At 24.6% G+C, this 25,028-nt stretch overlaps 1 protein-coding gene across 2 annotated transcripts in view; it reads right to left on the bottom strand.

The window, feature by feature from the left end:
- Positions 1-25,028, bottom strand: part of LOC122511517 (prolyl 4-hydroxylase subunit alpha-1) — a 379,541-nt gene that overhangs the window by 194,105 nt on the left and 160,408 nt on the right. The window contains exon 2 of one of the 2 annotated variants that reach the window (XM_043626826.1): positions 17,872-17,916. The exons of the other annotated variant lie outside the window; for it this stretch is intronic. The gene's annotated coding sequence lies outside the window, so the exon portion shown is untranslated. The remainder of the gene's footprint in view (positions 1-17,871; positions 17,917-25,028) is intronic. 2 annotated transcript variants of the gene reach the window in all.

Genomic DNA, 25,028 nt, shown 5'->3' with positions numbered 1-25,028 from the left:
GGTGCCAGAAAATCGTCGAGTAAAAAAGCAGACGATTCGATGAATAATACATTTTACGGTCGCCATGCGATACATTATGTCAAAGCAGTGCCTGTGTCATGGTAAATGATAATGTCGTATTTAGAATGAGAGAAGGAAGAAATCGTGCACTTGGAAACACAAACTGTGACCCCGAATCGTTCGCGTTCCTATACTTGCTGAATTGCATATTTCTATTCATCTTCATGATTCTTCAATTTTCTCTTATTCTTTATCCCACAAAAATAAAAAAAAAATAAAAAAAAATTGGTTTAAATCAATAGAAAAACATTCAACTTTTTAGATTGACATTCATTTCCATTACATTTCAAATTACTTTAGTTTTTGAAAATCTCATTTTCATGCAAATTCACCTTGTTCACCTTCTACAGACCTTGGTAAAAGTTAATGAGACTGAAAATTAAAAGCTTTTACAGAAAATAATATTTTTCTACAAAATATTATTATTAGAAAAGTTTTTTACTTAAAAAAGAACTTAAATATAAACCAAGTTTTTTCTAATTTTCATTTTAATTATAATTGTAGAAAATATAAAAATGCAAGTGGCACGTTTGTTTTAAATAACATTATTAAAATTCTATAATCAATGAATTTAGATTGTTATGCGTATAGTTATAGCTAAAATGAAAGCCAACTATAAAGTTACACATGTATTAAAATTTAAGTATTCATTTTACGCGCACTTGAGATTCTCCCTTGGAAGACATTAATAATTATGAAGTGCAAATGAAAATTTTTTAAATTATAATTAACGACAAATGAAAATTATTATTAAAGATAAATTCAAACTAGCAACAATTCGCGCGCGACTGACTTCTCACACTTTTTTTTTCTAATAATTTAGATATTTTTAAAAAGTCGTCATTCTCAATGATTTACAAAAAATTGAATAACTTGCAACTTTGTTACTGTAACTTCTTCAAAAATTATTTTCATCATTCCGATTATTCATTTCTAGAATTTTCAACTAAAATTCTTCTTTAATCAATTTTTTTTAAATAATTTTTGAAAAAGTTCTTTGTGTATTTTCAAATCATTTTATTTAAAACTTAATTTTACGAAATTTCGATTATTCTGACATTCTTCAATTAAATATATTAGAAATTAAAAACTTCAAACGAGAATTAAAAAAAATTCCAATAAACTTTTTTAAAAAAATAAATTCTACGAATTCTTAATTAAAAGTATGAAAAGTTCAAATTTTCAAAGATTTTAATTTGTAATTCATTTTTAAATCAATATTTCTTAGAAAATTCTACGAGAATTCAATTATTTAACTACAAAAATAAATATTTTATTAAACAATTGAACGTTTCTTAAAATTTAATTGTCATAAAAAATTTTATCAACAAATTTTCAAATGATTAAATTCTCTTGATAAATTTTAATACAATTTTTAAGAATAATTTCATTTTTCGAGAAATTTGATGAAAATTGTATTAAAAATAATTGAAATTCTGAAAAAGAATTTTATTAAAAGTTTTGAAAATAATTGAATTTCGAAGAAGAATGTTATTATTTACAAAAATAATTGAAACTTTGACGATCATGAAAATAATTGAATAATATATGAAAGTAATTTGTAAATAATTGAATTCCTGTGAAATTTTTATTATTTATGTAAATAATGAAATGTTTGCGTAGAATTTTATTAAAATTTTTTTTTAACTAATTGAATTCTTTTAGGAATTTTTATTAAAGTAGTAGATATTAAAAATCATTAAATTGTGGAAAGTTTTTGAAAATAATTAAAATTTCGCCAAGAATTTTTGAAAATAATTGAATTTCTGCAATCATTTGTAATTGCTTCAAAATTCAATTTGTTTTAGTGTTTCTAACTAACATTCTTTTATAAATCCATTATTTTTTATAATCAATTAAATATAGTATTTAAAAAGTTAACTAATTTCAGAAGAAATTTAGTTTAAAAAAATTTTTTTTAAATCTAAGTTTTTTAATATTTTTAATTAAATTCATTTAAAATTGAAATTTTACAAAATTTTAAATCAAAATCTTTTGAAGTTTATTTACTTATGAAAATTGTAAACGCAATTCTTTTAAAATTGAATTAATTTTGAAATATTTAAGTGAAATTATATTTCAAGAATAAACACAATAACTTTAGAAAACAACAATTTTCCAGGATTTCGATAAAAATTCCCTGAATTTTCCAGGTTTTTTCAAGGTTTATATATAATTCCCTGACATTTCCAGGTTTTCCAGGTTGCGTGGAAACCCTGGCCAAATGACTTCTGTAACAGGGTTGCCACAAATATTTTATTTTTTTCCCTCATTTTTCCCTGATTTCCAGACAAAATTTTTACTTCTTCCCTGACCCTAAAGAATATTCTAATTCACTCTAAAAATTATTAGATACTCAGAAAATATTCTATTACATTTATTTACAAATTTCTTTAATTGTAAAATTATTCAAAAACATCAATGACTTCTTTTTTTAAATAAATATTTAATCATTATTATTTTTCCGTAGGAATTAAAATTCTTAAAAACATTCAAATTCAAATCTTTTTTAAAATTCAACAACTTATGAGAATATTATTATAAAATTTTTCAAAAAAAATTTAATTATTTACAAAAATCCTAAAAAAATCCTTCACACGAATTAAATTATTTTTACAAGTAAGTAGTAAAATTTCTCAAAAAAATTCAATTATTTAAAAAAATTGTAATAAAATTCGTTGCAATAATTTAATTATTTTCATAAATAATAAATCGATTATACGGTAATTCATTTTTTAATCAATTTTTATTAACATAGAGTGTTTTCAGGACCTTAATTTTTGTCAAATAAAATTGTTTATATTGTGGCCTTGGGTCCAAAAGATTTAAAAAAGTTGTTAAAAATCAGCAATTATTACTTTTTCAATTTTTATCAATTTTTATTAGAAAATTCTAGAAGAATTCATTTATTTAAATTAAAAAACAATAATTTATTGAATAATTGAATGTTTGTTAAAATTGAATTCTCATAAAGAATTTTATCAACAAATTTTTAAATAATTGAATTCTTTCGGCGAATTTCAACAAAAATAATTTTTAAGAATAATTACATTTTTTGAGGAATTCGATTAAAATATTGTATCAAAAATAATTAAAATCCTGCGATGAGTTTTATTATTTATGAAAATAATTCAAATTTTCTTAAGAATTTTATCAAAACTTTTTTAAAATAATTGAATTTCGGAGAAGAATTATATTGATTATAAAAATACTTGAATTCTTGAAAAGAAATTTGTTAAATTTTTTTAAATAATTCAACGATTATTATTAAAACTTTAAAAAATAATTGAATTTCGGTGAAGAATTTTATTAATTATAAAAACAATTGAATTTTTGAAAAAAACTTTGTTAAATTTTTTTTTAAATAATTGAAATTATGAAAATAATTGAATTATTTCGAAGAATTTTATAAAAATTTTGTAAATGATTGAATTCTTGTGAAATTTTGCCAAGAATTTTATTAAAATTTTTTTTAAATAATTGAATTTTTATAAAGAATTTTATTATTTATAAAGATAATTGAAATTTTGACCAGAATTTTTTAAAAAAAAATTTTAACATAATTGAAATTTTGTGAAGAATTATTTTTATAACTTTTGAAAATAATTGAATTTCTGGAATCATTTGTAACTTTTCCAAAATTCAAATTTTTTTTAGTATTTTTACCTAAAATTCTTCTATCAATCTAGTATTTATGAAAATTGTAAAAATTATTCATTAAAATAATTTATAAGTCAAATATAATTTTATGATAGTTTTTGAAAAATGAAGTTATTTAAAAAGAAATTATTGTCAGTAATAGAAAAAATTGAAGGTTTTGTATTAAAATTCGTGGTAATTTCATAGTTTACGAGGAAAACATCAAAATTCAGAGTATTTCATGAATTTTTAAAATTCAATTTTTTCCCTAACTTCCCTGACCTGTGGCAACCCTGTGTAAGTCTTATTTTTTCAAAATTTTATCATCTTTCAAAACATATACCGAAAATGATTTTAATTTTCATAAATATTATGTTTAAAAATTTTTGTCATTCCCCTGAAAATGCCACTGTAAAAAAAAGGTTCTAAATTAGAGCTGATTTCGGTATTAAAATTAAAACAAATTACGATTTAATACCAAAATTATATTGGTACTAAATTCGTACCTTTCTTTTTACAGTGTGGGTGGTCTCTCAATTTTAACCGGTACTGTATGTTTGACTGTATAGCAAAGATATTTTAAGTTTTATTTAAACAAAATATGTCTGAATCAAAATAAATGGTTTTCTCAGTGTAGTATATATATTTAAAAAGTGTTTTAAAAAAAAGTGGCCTATCATTAGTCGCGCGAGTCCTAGGCTTGTATTTTTAATATGCTTTTTAACATTTTTAGTAATCTATCAGTACAGAATTTGGATCGAAAAATTAAGCATTATTCAGCAACAATGTGCCGAGTTCACTAAATAGATGAAAATTACATGTCGGTATTTCTCTAGAGGCGACATGCCGGGAGTATTCGAGTGAATTTGTGCACAGGAAGATATTTCACCGGTAATATGAGTGTGTAATCGCTTCCCAGTTGCATTTTGATACAAAGGTAGAGTGGAGAGGCTATAGAGGGACAGAATTCAGCCATTCAGGATGTATGATTCTACATTGAGGCATATAGAACTAGGGTAGATGGTATTGGAGAGGTCAGCCGCCTCCGTGTGTGGACCATGTAGACAATAATGCTAGTCACAAGGTTGGAGGTCTATTGAGAGGGAGGTAGAAGTAGGTAGGAAGGACTATCGGCTTTGTGTCAGGTTCAGACGTATGTGGAAGGTGCAAGGCCGGCCACTGGTCTTTTAGTCTACGTGCGACAAACGATAAATTCCTCCGTTTTGTATCCAGCAAGACGTAACCATTTTCTTCTCTTTTATTCTCTTTCAACTTTTCTAGTTTCTTTTTCTTTTCTTTTTTTGTTTTTTCTCCATATCACTGCAACACTATTTTTTGGTAGGTGAGACTCATTTTTTTTGCTGCAAACAGAAGTATCTTAATTTAAGATGTTTCGGTGGTCGATGGACCACCAAAACATCTTAAATTAAGATACTTCTGTTTAAATTTCTAAGATGTTGTGGTAGACATTTTTTAGCTCACTTTTTAGTTAGTTGAATCGGTGGTCGATGGACCACCAAAACATCTTAAATTAAGATACTTCTGTTTAAATTTCTAAGATGTTGTGGTAGACATTTTTTAGCTCACTTTTTAGTTAGTTGAATAATATCTTAATTTAAGATGTGCCCACCTATTGCCAACGAGTTGACAACCTTCTGCCAAGGTTGGGCCGGCGCATTTTATAACTATCTGCCAGTCTTCCGCTAATCTTAAATCTTCTTGCTGAAATCATTTTAGGAAACTAACTCTGGTACACAGAAAAAATTTGGTGTGATTTTTGTTGCGTGTGAAATTATCTAATGTTAATCGACATAGTACGTAGCACCACCTACAAAGATAAAATTTGTTGAGTGTTATTTTAACACCAAATTCAGGTTAAAATAACACTTTTTATTTTCTGTGATAAGTAAATCTATTTATTTCCCATGTAAATAAAATATTCTTTCATTTTATAAACTAAGGATTAATTCTGCTTTCAGTGGAGTTAAGCCAATCTTGAGAAAAACAACCTGCCAATTTCGAAGAGAGTTGTATTTGTAAAATTTATGAACTTTTAAATATAAATTTTATAAAGTTTTAAAAATTTGATGAAGCGAAGGCAATATCAGCCGAAACTATAATTTATAGTCTTTTAAATATAAATATTTTACCAAAGTAATAATATTTTGGAAAAATTTGCTACAACTGACAAACCTATGTATTTTTGATAAAGATTTGCAAAAAATCAAATATACATAAAAACAGACAATTTTAGGTACCTTTGCCCATGCTTTGTCAGCTTTCGAAAATTATTAAAATTTTGTAAAATTTATATTTAAAAATCCATAAATTAAAAAAGGTTTTGCCAAAAACTGAAATTATATTTGAAAAAACCCAATTTTGTCTTTTGCCCATACATACTTCTCGTCAGCTTTAGTAAATTTTTAAAAGTTTGTAAAATTTATATTTAAAAGACCATAAATTCAAACTTTGCACTCGATAATTAATTTTAAAAAAGTAGCAAAAAGTAGCTATCAAAAATAAAACTTTACGACCAAAAAAACTCGCACAAAACTGACAAATATTCCATTCTATACTTTATTTTCCAGACTTTTTCCTAATTTCCATCAAAAATATTTACTTCCTTCTTATCCTGCTAATAAATTGAATTCCTGCAACGAATTTTATTATTCATGAAAGAATTTAAATATTTATAAAAATAATTTAATTCTTGCAAAGAATTTTATAAAAATTTTTAAATAATTGATTTTTTTCAAATAATTTTATGCATACTCTAATTTAAATAATTGAATTCCTGAGAAATTATTATTATTCATGAAAAGAATTGAATTCTTATGTAGATTTTTAGAAACATTTTTGTAAATTATTGAATTCTGTTTGGAAAATTTATAAAAATAGTAGATATTGAAAATCATTGAATTGTGAAAAGTTTTTAAAAAGAATTAAATTTTACAAAGAATTCTATTAAATTTTTTTACAATAACTGAATGTCTGTGTGGTATTTTATTAAACTTTTTTGAAAATAATTAAATTCCTAAAAAGCATGTTATTATTTATGAAAATAATTGAATTTCCAAGAAAAAATGTATTACTTTTAAACAGTAATTGAATTCTTGTGATGAATATTGTCATTTATGAAAATAATTGAATTTTGCAAAAAACTTTATTAAAATGCCTCAAAATAATTGAATTTTCAGGAATAATTTTGTTATTTATCGACATAATTGAATTCTTGTGATGAATATATTGTTATTTTTTAATAAAATAATTGAATTTGTCAAAGAATTTTATTAAAATGCCTCAAAGTAATTGAATTTTCCGGAATAATTTTATTATTTATCGACATAATTGAATTGAATTCAATTTATTTGTTTATAGGTGTTTAAACAGAATTGAATTTCTGTGAAAAATTTTGTTATTTTTAAAAATAATTGAATTCTTTATAAGAATTTTATAAACATTGTTTTTAATAATTAGATAATTTTTTCGAAATATAATAAATACCTATTGTGAAAATTTTATTTTAAATAATTGAATTCTTGTGGAAAACTTTATTTGTGAAAATAATTAAATTTTTCGATTAATTAATTTAAAAAAGTATTAAAAATAATTGAAATTCTTCGATGAGTTTTATTATTTACAAAAATAATTGAATTCTTGCTTAGAATTTTATCAAAAAATTTTTTTGAAAAATTGTATTTCCATGAAAAATGTTATTATTAGTGAAAGTAATTGAATTATTGTGAAGAATTATATAAAAATTTTGTTAAATAATTGATTGTTTCGAATTTTTTTTGTAAATGCTATACTAAATTAATTGAATTCCTGTAGAAATTTTATTATTTATGAAAATAATTGAATTTTGGATGAATTTTATGAATTTTTTTTAATAATAATTGAATTCTTTTGCGAAATTTTATGAAAATTCTATTGATATTGAAAATAATTGAATTTCGAATATTTTTTTTGAAAATAATTGAATCGTTTTAAAGAATTTGATTATAATTTTTGAGAATAGTTTTTTGATTTCTAGTGTTAGCGAATTTAAAGTAGTGGAAATTTAAAAAAAATAGTAGATTTTAGTGGATGAAATCTAAAAAAAAGTACCCTAATAGTAGCATGACGTAAAAAAGTAGTAAATAGTAGGTTTTAGTAGATGAGTGTGAAGCCTGTAAATCAGTTAAGACCTTAAGACTGATTTTGCTTTTGTCCATGCTTCGTAAGCTTTCTTCCATAATTTAAAATTTGATAAAATTTTGTCAAAAATTTAATTTTTGCTTGAAAAAAAGTAAATTAGGTCTGAATTCAGCCTTAATATGAAATTCGGTACAAACAATTAATGCTGCGTGTGCATCGATATAAAATTCTTATAACAAAAACTGAACCATTTTTTTAACAACCCTATAATAGTTATAAAACATTTACCCAAATTTATATAAAAAATAAAGTTAACAATGTGAAAATTTTATTTCTAAAGAACAGTTCTCTGCGCTATGAACCTAACCGTAAGTTTGTCAAAGGATAACACGTTAAATATTAATTATAATTACAAGTGAAAAGAATTCAATTAAATAGTCAGTAGAATTCTTCATACACAAAGAAATCTTTCTGTTTCAGGCGAATATTTTCAGAGATGAAACATTGAAGAAAAATAAGTATTGACATAAAATGAAAGGAGAGACAGAAGAAATGGGAGGATTAGTGTTTAGCTTTATTTGGTTTTTAAAAAGCAGAAGCCTTTGAAAGCTACAGTGTATACTTGTTGAATTATTTCTGCTTTGTGAATTTTCCATGTTGAGAGATGCTCGTGTTTGTATTTTCAATTTTCCTTGTTAGGTTTATGGTCTGACTAAATTGAATTTACGAATGATTTAGACGAAGATACACCATTAGAGTAAACGGGAGAGGAAAATCGTTGTTGAAAGTGGAACAATATACATTGTGTACGCATTCCTTTTTTCCTGTAGGAAATGAAGCCATGAGAGCTCGCGTACTTGAAGAAAATATCCCGAGACTCTATTGTTAATTTGAGATATTTTTATAGAGTTTAAATAATTAAATTTTTCTTCCCTTTTTTAATGCGACAATGATTATTATTTTTTGTAGAATTAGAATTTCATTCGATATGCTGATATTCATTTTGACGTTCAAAATGGGAGAGCAAATATGAAGTGAGTGATGAATTATGTTTCAATTAGAGTGACCCCGCAACGTTTGAATTTGATTTGTAATATATCAATCACTCAAAGAACCAAACTCCATTAGCATAATCATTGTTTTAATCAAACCGCAAAGCACCAAATTCCTCTATGAGTAAATGGATTACAATTTCTATGTATAATTTCATAATACGATAAATATTACCTACAATATTGATTTTAATTATAATTTTATAAATTTGTTTTTGAAAAAAAGAATTTGTTTTCTAATCTTCATAAGGATCATGTGTCAGGACAGGAATTTACAACATCTGCAGGCAGAAGTAAAAACTTGTTTCGAGATTTAATTCGTTTTTGAGATTTATGAAGAAAGTTTATTTGCATCTCTGAGTTTGCCACACAATTATCTCGTTGGGTAACAAAGTGTGAATATCTATAGAAGCATTAGTACATATAGTGTTGACATAAAAAGTCTAATTTGAAAATTTTTATTCTCCCTTCTTGTTAAATGATTATTTATTTTCCTCTTCAGTAATATCTTCTCTCGAATTCAACTTTTTCTTCTCCCCTTTTGCCTCCTGGTTTCCCCAGGCAAACAACAATTGACAAAGATTATCTTTTTCCATTTCGTTTCTTTTGTTAATTTTTTGAGCACATTTTTAAATTTTTAATTGCTTACCTCTACTTATTTAAAGAACTGAAAAAATTAAATTTTTCAAAAAAAAATTTTCAAACATTTTCATAAGAAAATGATGAATTTTTGTGTCTTTTTTATTTCCCTCATAAACTCTATGAAATTACCACGAATTCTAATTCTAATTACTTATAAATTACTTAATGAATAATTTTACTTAAATATTTCAAAATTAATTGAATTTTTAAAGAATTGCGTTTACAATTTTCATAAATAAATGAATAAAAGGTTTCAATTTGAAATTTTATAAAATTTCAATTTTGAATGAATTTCAATACATATTTTAAAAACTTAGATTTTTGAAAAATTTTAATAATTGAAATTTTTCTGAAATCAGTTAAATTTTTAAAAATATTATTTAATTATTTATTAAAAATAATGGATTAATAGAAAAATCTTATTTAAAAACACTGAAAAAATTGAATTTTAAAGAAGTTACAATTATAGAAATTCAATTATTTTCAAAAGTAATAAAATTCTTCTCCGTAATTCAATTATTTTCAAAAATTCTAATATTCAATAATTTTTAATAACTAATATTTTAATAAAATTTTCCAAAAGAATTGAATTATTTAAAAAAAATTTTAATAGAACTCTACGCAAACATTTAATTATTTTCATAAATAATAAAAATTTCACAGTAATTCAATTATTTACAATTTTTAATAAATTTCTTCGCAATAATTCAATTATTATCATAAATAATGAAACTCATTAAGAATTTCAATTATTTTTCTAATACCATTTGAATCTCAATTCTGTTGATATTAATTTAACTTTTTAATATATATTTAATATTATTTTTAAAAAACTTTAACGCAATTCATCGAAAGAAATCAATTCTCTTGCTAAATATCAAAATTCTTCGCAGAAATTCAATTATTTTCAAAAATTTTAATAAAATTCTATGCAAAAGTTAATTATTTTCATAAATAACAATATTCATCACAACAATTTAATTATTTTCAAAAGTAATAAAATATTTCTCAGAAATTCAATTATTTTGAAAATTTTTAAAAAATTCTCTTTATGATTTCAATTATCTTTATAAACAGCAAAATTATTCGCTGAAATTCAATTATTTTAAAAATTTTTAATCAAACTCCGAATAAAATTTCAATTATTTTCAAAATTTTTTTTCAATTCAATTGTATTTTTATAAAATTTTCTAAAATATTTTAATTATATAAAAAAAATTTGATAAAATTCTGCGTAAACATTCAATTATTTTTATAACACTGATAACTTTAAGGTATCAAATTGCAACGAATTGATACCAAAAATATATGGATCAAATTAATAATTAATCTAAATTTTTGACATTAGTCTTATCCACTTTAGTATCAAATTGATACTTTCAAAAAAACTGTAAAATAATAAATGCAGAGAAGTCCAATTATTATGAAATTTTTTTGAAAAAAACCAATTCTTTAAAATTTTTTTTATAAAGTTCTTCCAAGAATTCAATTATTTTAAAAAATAATAAATTTTTCCACTGGAATTCAATTATTTAAAAAATTTTAATGAATTTGCTCCAAAAATGCAGTTTTTCTTAAAAACCTTATTAAAATTCTTCGTAAGAATTCAAATACTTAAGCTGATAAAATTATTTACTAGAATTTAATTTTAAGAAACATTCAATTATTATTCTTTTCTATTATTTATTTTTATATTTAAATAATTGAATTCTTGTAGAATTTTTTAACAAAAATTTATTTAAAAATAAATTTCAGTTAAAATTTAAGATAATAATTGAATATTAAAAGCAATTATAGCGTGAATTTTTTGAAATAATTGAATTTCAAAAAGGTTTCAAATTATCTTAAACTGAAATCCGCAACGTTTTTAGAAACGAAAAATAAAAAAAATATTGTTTTTCAACTTAACCTTTAAAGTGCTAAGTGTTAAAAAATCACGCTCAGTGCTAATCCCGGTCTGGCAGACCGCTATTCCCTTTTGACAGTTTTTTAGTCATTTATAATTTTTAAAAGACAACTATTATAAATATTTTTTACTTTTTAACAAAAAAAGTCATTTCTGTATTATGCATTTATTTATTTTATAAATGCAGTCTATGAGAACTGTCAGTAGAACTAGCTGCGCGTCAAGTTGCGCAGACGTCACTCATGGGAATATACTGGAATATACTTTCACTTAAAGCTAACCCCGGTCTCACAGACCGCTATATTTCAAATATTTATTTATATTACAAAATTTAACGAATAAAAATGTTTGAAAAAGTTGTCTCCTAACAGATTTTCATAAAATATGAAGCTACTAAAAAGTTCAAGTTCTTATTATACTTTGAAAAAAAGTTACAAGCAAAGAAAATTTTAATAGCGGTCTGTCAGACCGGCATAGCACTTTAAAGGTTAAATTCATCTCCAATTTTCATAAATTTTTTTATAAATTTTCCTTAATTTTTAAAAAATCAATTGTTATACTTGAGATACAATTATAAAAAAATAACAAGATTTAGGATAAAAAACCCACGTCTACTTATTTTTTCTTCTTCATTTTTAAAATCTGAACTTTTCGTACTTTTAAGTTTTTAACTAACAATTCTGTAGAATTAATTTTTTGAAAAAGTTTAATTGAATTTTTTTTTGAAATTATTTTTTACTATGACTGAAATTTTACTTCAAATCAAAACCAAGTCAATGATTACTAATTAACTAAATAATTAACTTAGTTACGAACTAACTAAGTAAGTTACTAATTAACTTACTTACTAACTTACTAACTAACTAACTTACCAACTTACTAAATACCTTACTAACTAACTTACTGACTAACTTACTAACTACACTGTAAAAAATTTAGGGAGTTAACGGATTCGGGAGTTAGGAGTGAAATTTTTCGAGTTAAAAATCAACTCCAAAAGAGAGTTAATTTCTAACTCCCTTCATTCAACACCCGCGCGAGTTATTTTTTCCTTGGGGAGTTAGCATTTGGGTGTGAAATTTTAACTCTCTTTATTTAACTCCCCTGGCATTAACTCCCCAATGGGTGCGACTTTTATAGAATCCCCTGGGGAGTTAAAATTTAACTCCCTTTTTTTACAGTGTAACTTACCAACTAATTTACTAACTTACTAGCTAACTAACTTACAAAGTAAATTACTAACTAACTCACTAAACAACAATAGACAAAGATTATCTTTTTCCATTTCGTTTCTTTTGTTAATTTTTCGAGCACATTTTTAACTGCTTACCTCTACTAGTCGCAAAGATAAATTTTGAAATTAGATTTCTTTTCGGTTTATCAAATATTAAACATACATGACTTTATTCGAGAAGAGTAATAAATATTAATAAAGATTCCTTTTTCCTTGAACAGTAATTTTCTTGGCATTTTCCTTTTTCAACTCAGGATAAATCGAGTCTACGAGACGATTAACCGTCCTATCGATCGAGGTTGGCGCTTAAATCGAGCTCCACACACATTTTCTGTGGTGCGGTGTGAAAATAAGTCTCTCACCCGCATCATCTCTTTTCTTCAAAAATCAAGTTCCTTCCTGTTTCTGTCCTTCAGTTCTCGCCATGCCATTTTAGCCATTTTAGCCATTTTAGAGCCAAGATTTTGTGAAAACTTCCCAAAAAGGGAGAGTGACGTCGCGTCGCTTCGGTTACAGAAGGGAGCAACTGTGTTACTTCCGCAAGAAATCCGGCAACTCCCGAGTTAAAATCCTGCCCCCAAGATCCCAACGGGATGAAGAATGATGCGAGGCGCTACCCGCATGTGCAAACAAAACGGTGGATAGTGGATGATCCTTTGAAGTACTGCCATCCTCGAAAAGTAGACCGAGAATTTTAAGGAGTTACCAAGTGCGGTTCAGTTAAAAATTGACGACATCGTACACACAGTAAAGAGGAGAAGTTCAAAAGAACACAAAAAAATCGCAACGTTTTCAAATAAGAAGCAAATACACTTTTGTAAGATGGGGACAACATTTTTTTTAGAAAAAACTTTTTCTTTCCTCCACGGAAATAAAAAATTTGTCCTCTATGCAGACATGCTCTTTTTGCACTAGATTTTGAATGCGGTTATCAGAATAACTCTACAACAATTTTCCAAAATTCCAAGCAGAAATAAAAGAGAAATTATAAATTATTTTCAGCATCGTTTCACAGAACAAATTATGGTAATAATTCTTTAATTATCAGAATGGCAAATTCTGGCTATATGGCCAAAGACTTTAGCCAAAGTAAACAAACGATTTTGACGAATTTGCAAAAAATAATAATAATTGGAGATATTATTACCTGTTTATTTAAATATTCGACCGACTTCAAAATTCAACATTCGCAGCGTCTATCAACACGTGGACCGGAAGCTAAATAAATTGACTGTGACAACTCTGGTATAATAAGAGATATGGATAACCCGCAGAAATATTATAATTATATATGACATTGGTGAGTTAAATTGCCATATTCGCCTAATTCTTAATTATCATTTATTACGACCACTAATATTATATGTATGGGTTTCTATCGTATTACGCCAATTACAACTGAGGTGTTATTTTAATCAAAACTTTTAATAACTTGTCTCAGCTGTGTCCTTTAAAAATTGTTAATTCATCTATGTACTAACTGCAGTTTGAAAGAAAATATAAAGTTGACGAAAAATATAATAATTTGTTACAAACTAAAACACTATTGCTGATGGCCGTTTCCCATTCTACAAAATAATATGGTATCACTGCTAAAATATAGGAAATCATGAGGAATGGCTAAACTAGTTTAAAACCTTAAAATTGTTACATTTTGACTATGCAGGGTTGTCACGCTTTTGCTCTTTTGAAATTCCCTGACTCTTCCAGGTTTTCCAGGTTAAAAAACGGAATTTTTTCAGGTTTTTAAAACTAGGTACATTTATTACCAAATTAAATAACTCTCTGACTTCCATACTTTTCCCTGATTTCCAGACAAAACTTTGACTTTTTCCCTGACTCTAAAGAATATTCTGAATTACTCGCAAAATGATTAAATACACAAAAAAATGTCAATAACTTCATTTTCAAATAAATATTTAATCATTAATATTTTTTCATAGAAATTAAGATTTTCAAAAATTTCATATTCAATAACATAAAAATATTATTATAAAACATGAAGATACCGATCACTCGAAGTGATCGCTTTCTTCATGTTTTATAATAATTAAAACTTGATACTTTGTTACTGTAACTTCTTCAAAAATTATTTTCATCATTTCGATTTTTCATTTCTAGAATTTTCAACTAATATTTTTCTTTAAGTCAATTTTTTTAAAATAATTTTTTAAGAAGTTCTTTGAGAATTTGCAAATCCTTCTTTTACAATTTAATTTTTCGAAATGTCGATTATTGTTACATTCTTCAATTAAATATATAATTAAAAATTAAGAAAATCAAATAATTAAACAAAATTCTATTAAACTTATTTTTAAAAACAATTAATTTTACAGAATTCTTAATTAAAAGTATGAAAGTTCAAATTTTCAAAGATTTTAATTTGAAACTTTTACAAAATTCTAATTCAAAAAATCTAAAATAAAAAAAATTTCTAAAAAATTAGAAAATTCTACGATAATTCAATATTATTTAAATACAAAAATAAATAATTTATTGAATAATTGAATGTTTCTTAAAATTGAACTTTCATAAAGAATTTTATCAACAAATTTTTAAATAATTGAATTCTCTTGACTTATTTTAATAACATTTTTAAGAGTAATTTTATTTTGAGAGAAATTTGATGAAAATTGTATAAAAAATAATTGAAATTCTGCCAAGAATTTTATTAAAATTTTCGAAAATAATTGAATTTCAGAGAAAAATTTTATTATTTATAAAGATAATTGAAATTTTGATTAGAATTTTTGTATATTTTTTAACATAATTAAATTTTTGCGAAGGATTTTACTACTTTTGAAAATAATTGAATTTATGCAATCATTTGTAATTGCTTTAAAATTCAATTTGTTTTAGTGTTTTTAACTAAAATTCATCTATAAATCCATTATTTTTAATAATCAATAAAATATATCTTAAAAAATTTAACTAATTTTAAAAGAATTTTAGTTATTAAAATTTTTAAAAAATTTTAATTAAATTCATGTAAATCTGAATTTTTACAAAATTTTAAATTAAAATCTTTTGAAGTTCATCTACTTAAAAAAATTTATTGCAATCGCAACCCTTTTAAAATTAAATTAATTTTGAAATATTTAAGGGGAGACCCCACCTTAATTTTGACCCCTTTAAAATAAAATTATTAAACGAGGTAATATTTTTTTTCTTGCATCATTTTTAACCTGAAAACATATAAGATGGTCAAAAATATTTAATTTTAATTATTGAAGAAGTTAGAATTTTTTTCTTTTGACCTATTGCATATTATCGCCAATCCATGCGAGAAGTTGTTTAGAATGGTAAAATATGCATGGGAAAAAATTTTCGTTAAAAATTATTAAAAACTGTAAAAGAAGATCGATTTTTAATATTCAAATCTTTAAATTTTGCCGAAATTTCGGAAGTCCTGAACCTTTATTTTTTCCAATTTGATGCTCTGAGTCGAAAAAACATCGTTAAAATTGACGATTAGCTCATTCTCATGGTAAAAACTATAAAAATCATGGCTTTTTGCATTTATTTCGGTATATATAAAGTATACCATAAAAGCTTCGAACTATGATTTTTATGGTTTTTACCACGAAAATGAGCTAAATGTCAATTTTAACAATGTTTTTTGAATAACAGCATAAAATTACGTAAAGCAAATTACTTTAAGCAAACAAGTGACGACGGCATAAATAGTTTAAAATCTATAAATTTTTATATTTTGACAATTTCAAAAATCTATAAATCATGGCCAAAGGCAAAAATAATTTAGAACCAAGGAATGTGGATATTGTCAAAATATATCAATTTTTCCGTTTTTAACTATGTTCACCGTTGGCCATGGCTTGCTAGATATTTGTCATGGTCAAAAATATAGAAATTTTGTGGGTTTAAAATATTTTTGTCATTGTCCCACCAGATTTTGACCATAGTTAAAATATATTTAAATTTTCAGGTTATTTTTAAATATTTTTGTCGTTAGCCGTGATTCACTAAATTTTAACCATGTTTAAAATAAACAAATTTTCAGGTAAAGGACTTTTCGTGGCGAAGGACAAAATCCTTCGCCATGGTTTTCTAAATTGTGACAATATTCTCTCTAAATCTGAATAAGTGAAATTTCACTTATTTTAAGTGAATATTCACTTATTCCATGTTTCAAAACTCTTCCACGTAGAATAAGTGAATATTCACACATGAAATAAGTGAATTATATTCACTTATGAATAAGTGAATTACATTCACTTATGAATAAGTGAATTACATTCACTTATGAATAATTGAATATTCAATTATGAGATAAGTGAATACTCAGACATTAAGAAGTGAATGTAAATAAACAATCAGGATCAATATTATATAAAAAAAATATTTATTTACTATCAACTATTTAACACTCTCTTCTCTTCTCATTATCAGTCTGAAACTTATAAACATATCAATTTTTCAACTTTTTTAAGCTAAATTCCCAAACGGTCACCCATCCTAATATTAACTGCAAGCAATGTCGCTTAACTTTGATGATCAACGAGAAACACTACAATGCCACTTAATAAGTTGCCTTATACTCATAGAAAATTATTGGGTGATACTTATAAAGAGTTATAGTTTATTGTGTTCTACTTTAACGTTTTGTTTAAGATTTCTCTTATTATATATGTATATAAATACTTAGTAAATAAAAAGTTAGTTATTAGATTACTGTTAATATAATATTTAACTGAATATTTTTTAAAAATTTTATTAAATTTTAAATGACAATTTTTATAATTAAATAAAATAAAAAATTTCTAATATATTAACTGAAATGATAAAAACATGGTTTTTAAACATTTAAAAGTAGGTATAAATAATAAATTGTAATATAATGCGCAGATGAATTTCTTTTTAACTAAATATTTCACTTATACATAAGTGGGGATTTCACTTATTGATAAGTGAAGACAAGTTCACACATAAAAAAGTGAATATTTCACTTATGTATAAGTAGATTCTACTTATTAATAAGTGAGAAAAAGGTTCACACATGAAAAAAGTGAAAATTTCACTTATTCAGATTTAGAGAGTTAGTAAAAAAATAGGAATTTTCAGATTTGCGGACATAGTCAAAATATGGTCTCGTTTATATTGAAATAAATATAAAATACATTTACTATTAATATTATTAATTCAAAAGAAACGATATCAAATTCGTGACTTTACTAACTTACGTAGTTTGCGAGCATCTGTGTATAAATTTCGTTTTGGTTGCTTACCTGAAACAAAGGATGAATCATAATTAGTACCTACTATTAATTATGAACTTCCTACAGGTAAATTTGCATTTAATTGCGATAATAAATAATCTACATTTGAAAATAAGGTCAGAATACACGTATAAATGTGAGTTTCTAATAATTATCCTTATAATACAGGATCCGAATAAGCAGGATATCTGCAGAATGCCTTAGACTTTCTAAATTTTCGGTTAGAATTCTTCAAAACTACGATATTATATTTAAAAATAAATTTTAAAACTGAAAGAAAAATTTCTTTTTAATAAAATTTATTTTAATTCAATTTGATAAAATTTTTAATTAATTGAACATCTTGGAACATTCGTTGCTATTGTAATTTAGAACTAGAAGCATAATGTTGTCTAATGAAATATGCAAAATGGTTGAGATGTAGGGTTGATACAATTTTATTCAAAAAATATTAATTAGTTTCAATTAAGTGTTGCCATTATGTTAAATAAAATTTTGTTAAATTAATAAATCAAAAGCAGATGCTATAAAATTGACAGTACCAATATTGCAGTCATACTTATTTAAATTAAAGATGTTAGGTATTGTCTTGTTAAAATTAATTTTCCGATAAGAAAGTATATTTCTACTATTTAATAATATTTGCATTTCATAAAAAAATATCATGCTATGAACTTGAAAAAATACTTTATTTAACAATGATGAAAATAAAGTCTAAAGAAGATTTATAAAATAATGTAATTATTTTATTAAACATTTTTCGCCACTGAATATACCTACTTGAAAAATTAATTTTTTCTCTCACAAGCGGTATTAATTTCATCACTTTTGTATATAAGGGAATTAAAATCAACATCATTTAAATGCATTATGATTGTAGGTATATAGTGTATTGAGTTTATATTGCAGGGCTCGGATTGTACGACTTTTTCGACTTTTTTCGACTTTTTTGTGAAAAAATGCGATTAATCGACTTTTTCGACATTTTTTTTAGTAAAATGCCACTGAAATTAAAATTTATTTTTTAATTTAAAGGAAAAAGTTTGAGTCAAAAAAATGTTCTGTTACATTTATTTACAAATTTCTTTTAAATTTTTCGAAAACATCAATAACTTCTTTTTAAAATAAATATTTAAATATTATTCTTCCATAGGAATTAAAATTTTTCAAAAGATTTAAATTCAAACCTTTTTGAAATTAAACAACTTATAAAAAATTGTGATAAAACATGAAGAAATCGATCACTCCGAGTCTTCGACTCTGAGCAATCGATGTCTTCATGTTTCATAATAATTAAAGATGACCGAGTGATAAAATCATTATATTTTATATTATAAAACTTTTTAAAAAAAAATTTTTTTAATTACTTTTTATGCAAATAATTGAATTATTAGAAACAAAATAAAACATTAGTAAATAATTAAATTGTGCAGAAGAATTTTGATATTTATAAAGATAATTGAAATTTTGAGACGAATTTAAAAAAAAAATTTGAAAATAATTTAATTTCTGCCAAGAATTTTTTTACTTCTGAAGATAATTGAAATTTTGCCAAGGATTTTATTAAAATTCTTTGCAAATAATTGAATTTTAGAAAACAATTTTTTTATTCACGAAGATAATTGAAATTTTGAACAGATTTTTCTTAAAAGTAAATTGAAATTTGTAGAAGAATTTTGATATTTATAAATATAATTGAAATTTTCAAAATAATTGAATTTCTGTAAAGAATTTTCGTACTTTTGAAGATAATTGAATTTTGCAAAGAATTTTATTATAACTTTTGAAAATAATTAAATTTTTATGATGTATTTTATTATTTATAAAATTTTTAAAAAATTTTAAAAAAATTTTGAATATAATTGAATTTTTGCGAGGAATTTTATTACTTTTGAAAATAATTTAATTTCAGAGAAGAATTTTATTAAAATTTTTTTTTAAATATTGAATTTCAGAAAAGAATTTTATTTTTTATAAAAAAAATTAACATTTTTAAGAGAATTTTTAAAAAAATGTTAAAAATACCTAATTAAAATTTTGTTATGAATTTTAGTAAATTTTTTAAAATTTTATTCCGGATTGTTTGATATTAATGTGTCTGTTGTCGAGAAATGTGATTTTTTTACAATTTTGACAATTTCGTGTTTTCTTTTTGTCGTTTTTTCTAAGATTTCATGCGACTTTTTTCCGACTTTTTCGGAAATTTTATGCGACTTTTTGTGACTTTTGTTGTAAATTTATGCGACTAAAGCGACTTTTTTTTTATTTTTAAAGACGATCCGAGCCCTGTATTGCTATAAATTGTGAATTTACGTCAAGTTGTGAGTTTCAATCTCAAATTATGTATGTTGTGTGTTGAACCACAAAAAAGTGTAGCTTGAAATAGGTGTTAAAGAGCAAAGATATGTTAATTTCTTAAAAGATTTTTTTAGAAAAGCAACAGTTTTGATAAAAATGCAATGCTCATGTACTTTAAAATTGATAGCATGATTGAAGATAAAATAGAAATGAAATCACTAGTACATGATATTGAATTGATTTAATTATACCTACGATGAAATGCATTTCTTGATATTATAGCATTTTCTATTGACACTAAAATTTCTGTGATATTATAATTCAAGATTTATTTAAATCTACAGTGCAATAATCAATAGCACATGTTATTAAACTCAGTGTAGTTTTCTAGCATAATATTAGAATAATAATTTTCGAATAGTAGGTACATACTACTTTCGAAGTAATGTTTGCATGAACAATTATTTCGATATAAAGAATGTGAAGAAAAAAATTTAGAGGAGCTTTCAGATAAAAATCCTCCCCATTTAGTTGTTAATTCGAAGCTGGGAAAAAATGCTTAAAGAATTGAGATAACATTTCTTCTCCTTAAGGACTGCCTTTTTCTTGGATAAATATCTGACCACAAGAGGATAAAAGGACGTTAAAAAGGGATGACAAACCCTTAAATTCAGCCAATGTCTTCTAAACCAAAGACCTTAATCCACGGGATCCACGGCATTTCCATAGAGCCCTGAAGAATATCTATTAGGGTTATTCATTCTCTGTCCCGATCGTGACTCCGCACAAGGTACAATCAACTGGTCGGGCAGCGAGCTAGCAACCCTCGTTACGCCCACGAGATATCCGGTTCCGGGTTAAAGGCCACTGGACTCGAGCGTCCAAGGCCTCGGCTTGAACATTGGCATGCACAATCTATGCTACTCTCTCCTGGATTCGGTGGCGGGGAAGGAGGCGCGGCGGGAAGTGTTAGATGGTTTGGGGTGGAAAGGGTATAAAGGGGCTAAGTGTGATTAACCGCCCTTATGCTCTTCCGCAGTGCGGACGTGTACGTTGCGCCGCTGGAGCTTTAGCACAAGAGTTAGAATATTCCAAGTCTGTGGAAAGGGTCAAAGGTTATCTGAGAGAGGAGCGTCTTCTGGTTCGTATGCATCCCCTCGCCATTCGACTACGTGACCTTCGACTACGTATAAACTTACACGAAACCTTAAAGCTGTCCACTAAGGCCTGCGAGTCGCAATCTCGATCGAGACGACCTATTAGGCTCAGCCTAACAGAATTTTATGTACCTACCTCCACGATGAGAATCGTATGTTTAATCCAACACGCGATTACGAAAACAGGGTAGCCACAAAAATTTTATTTTCTTTTTCCCTGACTTTTCCCTGAAGAATATTCTGATTCACTCTGAAAATTATTAGATACACATGAAATCGTGAGGTGTTAAAATAACACCATTTTGGTGTTAGTTTTGACTGTGAATGAAATTTTAGTTCAAATCAAAACCAAGTCAACGATTTGTCGAAGAAAGTCAAAGTGAATCTAATTGTAAGTTTAAGATTAAATATGGTCAAAGTGAGTCTAAGTCTTAGTCTTAGTCTTAGTCAAATTCATGGTCAAAGTCATATTTAAAGTCCTATTTAAAGTCTCATTCAAAGTCTTCATCAAAGTCTTAGTCTAAGTCTTAGTTAAAGTATAATTCTAAGTCTTAGTCAAAGACAAAGTCAAAGTCTTAGTCAAAAGCATAGTCAAAGACTACGTCTAAGACTAAGACTGAGGCTTTGTATTAGAGTAAGACTAAGACTTTGACTAAAAATAGTACTTGACTAAGCCTTTGACTATGACTTCAACTAAGACTTTGACTTTGACTTTGACTCGCTTTAACTTTCTTTGACAAATCGTTGGCTTGGTTTTGATTTGAAGTAAAATTTCATTCATAGTAAAAAATAAAACCAAAATGGATTATTTTTATCTTTTATTGTGTTAATTTAATCTTCAACGCTTTTTAATACCTCACAATTTACTGTGCACTCAAAAGACTATTCTATTACATTAACTTACGATTTTCTTTAATTGTAAAATTATTCAAAAACATCAATAACGTATTTTCTAGATAAATATTTAAATTTTAAACATTATTATTTTTCCACAAGGAATTAAGATTTTTAAAAACTTTAAATTCAAACCTTTTTGAAATTCAACAACTTAGAAGAATACTCAGAGTGATTGATTTCTTCGTGTTTTATAATAATTCATCATTTCAATTCAATTATTATTTTTTAGAATTTTTAACTAAAATTCTCTTTTAAAACAATTTTCAAAAAGTTCTTTGAGATTTTTCAAATACATTTGTCTACAATTCAATTTTACGAAATTTCTTCTATTCAGAAATTCTGCAATTAAATATATATTTAAAAAAGAAAATTTCAAATAATTTCAAAAATATAATTAGGGTCAATTGGGGTAAATGTAAACGGAATATCTATTTTTCAGCAAAAACATTAGTTTTTTTTATTGGAAAAACTTTTACGTCCGAGTTTATTTTATTAAATTGATAGGTAAAATAACTTTTTACACGAATACATTCGAACAAGTGGTTTTTAATATAAAAAAAATTGTTATTGTTTTATTTTATTTATTTACTTTTTTTTTTTTTTTTTTTTTTAATTTTTAATTTTTTTTCTATTTATTAATTTTGTTTTATTTATTTATGTTCTGTTAAATTATCATTTTAAGTCTTCGTGTATTTCTTTCTTTTTTGTTTTTTTATTTATTGTTTTTAATGTTTATAAATTATTATTTAATGTCTTCGTATTTTCATTTTATATTTTTGTTTTTTGTATTATTTTGTAGACTCCCTGATGAGGAAATCGTATTGATTTCGAAACGTTGGAACATTTTATATTAAAAACCACTTGTCCGAATGTATTCGTGTAAAAAGTTATTTTACCTATCAATTTAGTTTTTTTTTGTTAAAAGGTAAAACGAACGGATTTTTTTTGCATGAACTTGTTACTAGAGTTCCCTAGAAAAATTTTATGAGGTACGAAAAAATATTGATGCACCTGAATCGCCTAAAATTGACTGTTTACATTTACCCCGAGATTTTGAAATTTTCCTAAAATTCGGGGTAAATGTAAACACCACTGTAGTTAAGCGAGGTTTAAGAAACAAGTTATTTCAAGTATACTACTGTTTTAAGGGATGGAAAAACTGAAAAAAAATTCTTCGTAGATGTATAGTAAATCAACCAGTTGACTGATAATGTATCATATAAAATAAACAATCAACTATTACAAAATTAGTAATGTAAAAACTTGAATTACTTGAAGAAATTTTAATAGATTTTCATTCAACTTGGCAAAAAGAAGTTTTTAAGGTTGCTGAATAAGAATCTAAAATCGAATTTTTAAATTTCAAAATGGTGGATCTAATATGGCGGTCAAACATAAAATATTGTTAAAAAATTAAAAATTGATCAAATTTGCTTGAATCTGGCTACTCGGGGGTTTTTGAGATCGCTGAATACGAATTTGAAGTCAAATTTAAAATTTTCAAAATGGCGGATGAATCTAAAAATATTTTTAAAAATTGATCAAATTTTCAAAAAAAATTTTTTTATTTTATCAATTTTTTTTTTCAAAGAGGATCTAATTTCCTTTTCTATGTAATTTTACATTGCCAAATTAATGAAATTGTGAAATAGAAGCAAATTTATTCAATTATTTTCTTTTAAAATGTAGTTCAAGTTCTGTTTACATTTACCCCGAGTTTTCGAATTCTCGGGGTAAATGTAAACACTTAATTATTTATTAACTAAATTGACGAAAATCAAAAATCAAAGTCAATTTTTGTCAGGGCATTAATAAGGAAGAATTACATATTTTTGTTTGATTTTTAAATTTATTTTTATGCAAATGCGAGACAAAATACTGAAACAGTAAAACTTTGATTTTCAGTCTTTTTTGCATTAAAAGATAACTTACACTATGGCCTTGCCAATTGTCGAAATAAAATATTGGCAATACTCAGAACATCTTGTATGTGAGCTGAGGTAAAAATATTGACGTCGTACTTATTTTTTAATTTGTAAATTTAGCTGAAACATCTACTGTTTACATTTACCCCAAATGACCCTAATTAAACTTTTTTAAGAACATTAATTCTACAGAATTGTTAGTCCACAACAATGTTCTTAAAAACGAAAAAATAATTGGACGGTTTTTCTTTTCATTTTTTTTTTAATCTAAGTAAATAAATTTTTTAATAATTGTATCTTAACTGACAATTAATTTTTAAAAATTAAGGCACATGAAAATTAGAGATAAATTTAACTTGAAAAACAATTCTTATTTTATTTTTCGTTTTTATAAACGTTGTGTACTTCTGTTTCACATAATTTGAAAACTATTCAAAATTCAATTATTTCTAAAAGTTCACGTTATAAATGATTTTAATATTGAATTATTATTTAAAATTATAATTGAAATTCATGTTTACATCAATTTTTATCAGAAAATTCTACGAGAATTGAATTATTTAAAAAATAAATAATTTATTGAATAATTGAATGTTTCTTATAAAATTGAATTCTTGCAAAAGAATTTTACTAACTTAGATACTTGAATTCTTTCGAAGAATTTTAATAAGATTTTGAAGAATAATTCTATGTTTCGATGAATTTTATTAAAATTTTGTAAATAATTGAATTCCAGTTAGAAAATTTATTGTTTTTGAAAATAATTTAATTCTTGAGGAGAATTTAAAAATTTGTTAAATATTTGCTTTTTTCGAAAAAATTATGCATAATAAATGAATTTCTG

This window comes from Leptopilina heterotoma, unplaced genomic scaffold, assembly GCF_015476425.1.
Source record: "Leptopilina heterotoma isolate Lh14 unplaced genomic scaffold, ASM1547642v1 Lhet_121, whole genome shotgun sequence".
Classification (NCBI taxonomy): domain Eukaryota; kingdom Metazoa; phylum Arthropoda; class Insecta; order Hymenoptera; family Figitidae; genus Leptopilina; species Leptopilina heterotoma.
Note: the sequence above shows the minus strand (reverse complement) of the source record. Positions and strands in the feature narration are given on the sequence as shown.